A 7,102-nucleotide genomic window follows, 5' to 3' on the forward strand; every position below is an offset into this window, starting at 1 on the left:
TCTCGATCGGACTAGCGGTTTCGAAGATATCGGCAAATGTTTTTTAAGCGCTAAATCAGGACGCTACACAAACCGTAAGGCAAAACCTAGCATGTTTGGTATCGTAGGACTCGGAAAGGATTCAGGAGTCTAATGAGATGAGCCTCGTGAAAATAAGTCGACCACACCCAAAGTTATAAGCATTTGAAAAAAAAAATTAACCACTAGGTGGCGCTGGTCCGAAACTTCTCAGGCTTCTTCAGTGCATCGTGCTGATGACCCATACCAATTTTCGTAACAATCCGTTCATGCGTTCTTAAAATACAGCATTTTAGCACAAAATTCAAAATGGCCGACAGACAAAATGGCCGATATGGTAAAATTGGAAATCAGTCGACTCAGCTTATTGCCCTGAATCTAACGAGACCAATTTTATGATTTTTGGACAAACTGTTCAGAAGTTATAAGCAAAAATAACCATTTTTCATATCTCCAGACCAGTAGGTAGCGCTGTGCCGAAACGCAGCATGTAGCCTCAGGTCAAGCTTATGATGACATGTTCCAAGTTTGGTCTGAATATGATAAAGCGTTACGGAGATACAGGCTTATGTATGTTTTCGCAAGCGCTACGTAAAATTAATTTGCGCGGTATTCGAGAACGGTTTGATAAATTTTTATGAATTTTATGAATAACTTTTTGTCGGCATGGTCTGTAGATGATCTGGTTCAATTTTCGTAAAATCGGAGCATCGGCCTAGGAGGAGTTCGAAAAAGTAGTTTTTTCAGATAATTCAAAATGGCGGACAAATTTCCATGGCGGAAAATGATGTCATAGGGTGCTTTCGAATCGGCTTGAGCCAAGGAATCAGGTGGGGAAAGAATTTAGTTTCTAGCCCTTGTGGTTCAAAAGTTATTAGCATAAACATGAGTGAAACTTTGGACAGTTGGTGGCGCTAGAGGGAATGAGTTGGAGACTCCAAATTTGCTATGGTGACTTTTCAGACGGTCTTTTATCAGTGTGCCGAATTTCATAACTTTCCCGCAAGCGGTTCTATGGGCTGCCATAGACTCCCAGTCAGAAGAAAAAGAAGAATAAGAACGCTAACGATTACAATAGGTGCCTCCGCAGTCCACACCTTCGGTGCTTGGCCCCTAAAAAAAACAGAAAACATAAATAGCATGGGTGTGTGTACATCATAATATAAGATTATTTACACAGGGGAAAAAAGCACAGTGTTAAAGCTGCAGTCAGCAAGTCTGGCATATTGAGGGGACTTAGCCAAAATGTTTAATGTTTACAACTCTTATGCCCCTCCCCCACTACCACCGAGCACCCTCCCATCGAGTTTGTGCTCGTCAGTGCGTGTGCACCAGTCAGTTGTTGATAAAGCACAATTACCTGTCGAGAAGAAATGTGGCAAGCTCTCCATCTAGCTTGAACCCTTCGAAATCCTATAGATCCCTCCACCTTTCAAGTGCCGGTCCGATGTTGAACATTAATCATATTATATTGTGTTATATTGTATTATTATGTTTATTTTAACTATGTATTGTTTAATTTTATGTAAAGGCCCACTAGGGACGTACATTGAGAATTAGCTTTGGCTAAAATGTTGTAGTATGTAACATGAGCTTATGTAACAAACTTGTCCCTATTCAAATAAACTTAAATAAATAAAATAAATAAAAATCCTGGTTTTATTACGGGCACAGTCGCTTTTTCTTTTCTTTGTTTCCTTCTTTTCTACAGGTGTTTTCTTTTCCTTGGTTGTTTTGGACCTCCTAGCTCTGGTTGTTAACCGAGGAATTGGAAGCTTGTTAGTAGATTTTCTCTCCGCCATCACGCTTCGTACAATCCAACACACCTGCGAACTTCAGGCGTGTGCATGTGATATTGTAACGTGCACAAGGGGGAGGGGGGATCTGTGGCGTGTGCACAAACTGTTATTGACAGTCAGATCTCGCACAGCCCTGCGCTGATTGGACCAGAAGAACCGGGAGCGGTGGATTTTTGCAAAACAAATACCCTAGGTGGAGGTAGAAGCACAGGTTTTTTTCTAAAACCGGCTGATTTATGTTGTTCTGTCGGAGCATAGTGTCGGTTTCAGTGAATATGATAAAAAAAAATCTTGCCGACTGCAGCTTTAAATATCTTTGAATAATTCATCACAATACATAAAGAAAATGCATTTTTTGTTTGCTATTTATAAGCCTTAGGGATAAAACGAGAGTTAAATTCAACTATAAAAAGAGGAAAACGACTTTGAGCGACTTTTGCTTGCTGAGAGCCCATTTACATGACATTGTTTTCATCTAAAAGCAGAAAACTTTTTATGCAATTTGGCTGTTCATTTACACGACAACAGTGTTTTGGGGGCCTGAAAATGCAAACTTTTAAAAACGGGATTCAAAAGGCAAGATTTTGAAAATGAGACTGTTATCGCCTCTGTGTAAACTACAAAAATGCGAATTTGTGAAAACGGTGATGTCATGCACATTCGTATTACGCGTTCAGTCTACAGGCGTGTAGTTTTTTTTTACAAAGGGACCGCTAACTACTGGTCTGCCAGCAGAATACAGTATTTTTAGTCATTTTTGTAGATCCATGTACACGGGGCATGCTTTGACAATGTTGTTGTCTGCCCACGAAAAACGCAAAGGAAAAACTTTTCCGTTTTTAGTATATCGCTGTTGTGTAAACATACCCTGAATATACAGGCCTGTTGCCATGAGAACTCCAAGATGTGTTTACAAGAAAAAACAATCCAGAATAGCCAAAACATCAAATATAATATTCAGCTAATGAAGGATAAAACAAAGGCTGAATTCAGAATGGCAGAAATAGGCCACATTTACACATAGCCGGGTATTTAGAGAAACAAATATTTCCCCCCCTCCGTTTTCAATAATAACATTGTGCACACAACATCGTTTTCAAAAAAGTTGTCATTTACATCAACCCGCATAAATACGCCGTCGAGCGCCATCATAACTATGCCAAACCTATGGGTGGCAGTGTAGGGAGAAAGATAGAGCCATGCAAGCCAATCAGAATCCTCAGAATCGACAACAGCGAATAACACGAGCGACTTCCTAGGGCACTCACATGACGTTAAGCATTTTCTGGCACATAATGTGACGTTTGAGAACCTAAAACCCCATTTCTCCCAGTTGACACGGCAACACATAACCGTTATCAGAAATCTCCACTTTGGCCGGAGTTTTTAGAAATAATCGTTTTCTGTGATAAAAACAGGGTGTTCGTGTAAATGAGAGGCCAAACCGCAGGGAAATATCTGCGTCTTCCCTTCGTGTAAACGGGGCCATAGTATTAGCATACTATTCTGAGGCCTAGTCCACACGGACACGGGTATTTTTATAACCGGAGTTTTTCCTCCTGCGTTTAAAAAAAAAATCCCGTCCACACATGCTCGGTTTAAAAGAAATCTCCGTCTACATGAAAACACAAAAACACGCTATCAAGCGCTGTCAAGAGCATGCCACACCAGCAGGCGGCAATATAACCCTAATCGTAAAGCCATGTTGGCCAATCAGAACGGCGCACACTCTGACGTCGCAAGGCAAGAACCCCAGTTTTACAGTCTACACAACAACATTGCAACCGCCGTTTCTGAAAATCCTCACCCTGGCAGAGGTTTTCAAAAATGTTCGGTTTCAGTGACCTGATACTACGTTTCCGTGTGGACGAACGGCTGAACCGCATAAAAAAAGTCATGGTTATAAAAATACCCGTGTCCGTGTGGACAAGGCCTTAATTCAGGGCTGCGTTCAGCCCCGACAAAACGTTGCACAACGTTTTTTAAACAGAAACGGTGATGCGTTGAACACACTGCTCTGATGATGCAAGAGTTGCAACTATGGCAGCTGAGAAGGCCATTCTTTGTGTTCTTTGTGAAGAATTTGGTGATGAAGTCGGTATAAATATGTGTTTAATACTACAAAATATGCCCGATGTTACAGTTACTGCACTTGCCGCCCAGAACAAAAGAGAACATCCCAATCGAGTGAAGGGATTGCTGAAACTGAAATGGAAGCACACATCTTACCTAATTCAGACTAAAACACATCTATTTAGCCTCACATACTGACTTTATTTGTAGTTCATACTGTTTTAATACCCTGTATTTTCTTTCTCATTTTTAGGAAAAGCACTTAATTACCATTGTTTATTTCTATACCAAATGTCATACACTTGCAATGAAGCTAAAAATATAAACAACTACATCATTATGTTGATATCCTATATTTTTACAATAAAACTTACGACAAACATGTCTTCTAATATCCTCAGTTGTTGCATATACCGAGCTGCATCGAATACATTTGTAAATTACTTTCCTTGAACCCATTGTGCGAGTTCACTTTAATACCGCGTGCTTACATGTTGCTGCTGATTGGACTGCAGTTCTGACACACCCACCAAACAAGAGAAAACGTATCTCAAACCCCGTTGCACACCGGTGCACGCCGTTTCCAGGAAACATGACGTTCAACCCGGAAACCGTAGCAAAACGTTGCGCACCGTTTTGAACTTGAACGTGCCCCAGCTGGTTTTATGTATGTTCAAAAAGGGTGGAAAAACAAGAAAAAAATAAATTTAATAACCAATAGAATTACCCAGTTGCATAAACTCCCACTCATGCAAGTCTGGAGAATCATGACTGTTAATGAAGAGGGAGGGATTATCATTAATTAGCCAAAGTCTGTAGAGTACAAAAAGACCAAGGGGTAGAATCTAAACAGTGTGACTAGCTGTTGAACAATGGCTGGAAGTTGATGTGCTGTTCAGTCTCTGGCACTTTGTGTTTGGATCTGTGCTTTCTGTCATGCTGTTCCAAAATGGAATCTGCCCCAGAATCCTCAAACTCTGATGTTCCAGCAAACTGACCAGCGGTTTCAACAGCCAGTTCAACAGCAAACGAGTCAACGGTTTCCTCTGCAGTTTCAACAGCAAGTTAGTTAACAGTTTCCTCAGCAGTTTCAACAGCAAGCTAATCAACAGTTTCCACAGTCAGTTCAACAGCAAGCTAGTCAACAGTTTCAGCCTAAGCAGCCAGTAGCACAAGCAGAGCTCCTTGACAAATGTGCTGTAGCTGATTATGAGCAGATCCAATGTGGACCACCTGGTATCAGTGGTGCTGAGTGTGCAGCTATCAACTGCTGCTTTAATGGACAGCAGTGTTACTATGGGAAGGCAGGTAAGGGTGTTGAGTCAATGTGAAGGTGTTCATGTTAAATTTATCTTCAGCAATAACCTGCTCTTGTAACTCATTCTAGTGACTGTCCAGTGTATAAGAGATGGTCAGTTTGTGGTAGTGGTGGCTAGAGATGTTACGCTGCCTCGACTGAGCCTGGGTTCAGTTCGTCTCCTGGGTGGAAATGACCCACCTTGCAGTCCTGTGTGATCCACCCCTATCTTTACTATATACCAGTTCCCTGTCACTGCATGTGGCACAAGCATGATGGTGAGTAGCTGCTTGTGGTTTTGTTCTGCATGGCTTAGAATGGGCTGGATGCCAACAGTGTTACTATTTGCAGGAGGACAGTGGATATGTGGTGTATGAAAACAGAATGACCTCCTTGTATGAAGTCGGTATGGGACCACTTTGTTCCATCACAAGGGACAGCCATTTTGAGTAAGCTTTGTGTATGCTTTATCATAAATGTTAATCACTACTGACAAATGCTACAAGCTCACTGTTTGTTGCTCAGGCTTCTCTTCCAGTGTAGGTACTCTGGTACTTCTGTGGAAGCTCTGGTTGAGGAGGTTAACACTGTTCCTCCACCTCCACCAGTAGCTGCACCTGGGCCCCTCAGGGTGGAGCTTCGACTGGCAAATGGTCAATGCATCACCAAAGGCTGTGCAGAAGGTAAGTTTTGGTCCCAAGTATGCCTAAAACCTTTCTAAAACTCTGGGTTGCAGCAGTTTCTAGTTAAGCACTGTATTCTTCCTCAGGGGATGAGGTGTACACTTCCTACTACAGTGATGCTGATTATCCAGTAACAAGTCCTGCGGGAGCCTGTGTATGTTGAGGTACATATTTTGGAGAGGACAGACTCCAACATTGTCCTGATGCCGTTGCTGGGTGACATCGACCCCCCCAGTCCACTCATTCTACCCCAATGGGACCTTCTGGTTGATGGGTAAGGCCAGTCTTTATCCATAGTGTGCTGTAAGGCCTTTCTGACTGCCTCTTTGCCTTTTAAGATGCCCTTACCATACCTGACCACATTGGTTCCTGTGGCTGGATCATCTGGTCTTCAGTTTCCAACCCACTACAAGCGCTTTGTTGCGAAGATGTTCACATTTGTAGATCCAGCATCACTGGCTCCTCTGCAGGAAACTGTATGCTCCACAGCCTTGCCTCAACTCTTAATATTAGTGCTTTTTATAGTGAATTCTATGGCTTAACCCTTTCCCTCTGTTAGATCTTCATCCACTGTAGTACAGCAGTGTGCCATCCCTCTTCTGGCTCCTGTGAGCAAAGCTGCTCTAGGAAAAGTGAGTGCTTGCTGTAAACTGACTTTAGGAACTGATAATTTATTTAAATGCCCCTCATGCTTCTACCACTTTTTACAGGAAGAGATGTGCACGTCAAGACCATTGCTAGTGGGCAAACTGTGGTGTCTTATGGTGAAATTAACCTGGTCATGTAAATTTAGTGTTTTAATAAACCTCATGAAACTTAACATTTGTTTCCCTTTGGTATTAATTTCTAAGTGGAGTTGGATGTTTCATGACTTCTCTCAGTTTGACTTATAGGGCCATACTACTAAACCTTTTTCTTGTGCATTTAACAATTTCTGGTAAATATTTGTATTCCCAGATAGTAGACATTCTGTATATGGTGTACTCTGCTGAAATATGTACACAAACCGGTATTTCATATCTGCCTCAGGATTATGGCCATTTACATGAATGTTCAGAATAAGTTTAACAAATTTTCGCTTTCAGAAAATGTTGAATACCAACCTCAAGAAGTTAAATATTATATAGCGTTAGCCTCATAGCATAATTGCCTAAGTAATTTTTTTTAATTAATTATTTCTTAAGCAATTATGCTATGAGGCTAACAATAGGCTTTTTACATTTATTTTCATA

General features: G+C 41.4%; 1 pseudogene across 1 annotated transcript; it reads left to right on the forward strand.

Annotated features, from left to right (window-relative positions):
- The first annotated feature begins 3,644 nt into the window (after window positions 1-3,644).
- Window positions 3,645-6,690, forward strand: LOC311078011 (zona pellucida sperm-binding protein 4-like; annotated as a pseudogene). Its single transcript, XR_014609574.1, has 9 exons — window positions 3,645-3,716; window positions 5,012-5,198; window positions 5,278-5,465; window positions 5,539-5,636; window positions 5,713-5,870; window positions 5,957-6,144; window positions 6,209-6,346; window positions 6,430-6,502; window positions 6,581-6,690. The product of XR_014609574.1 is annotated as a zona pellucida sperm-binding protein 4-like (transcript).
- The last annotated feature ends 412 nt before the right edge of the window (window positions 6,691-7,102 follow it).

This window comes from Abramis brama (assembly GCF_963993115.1).
Source record: "Abramis brama genome assembly, chromosome: 2".
NCBI classification, from domain to species: domain Eukaryota; kingdom Metazoa; phylum Chordata; class Actinopteri; order Cypriniformes; family Leuciscidae; genus Abramis; species Abramis brama.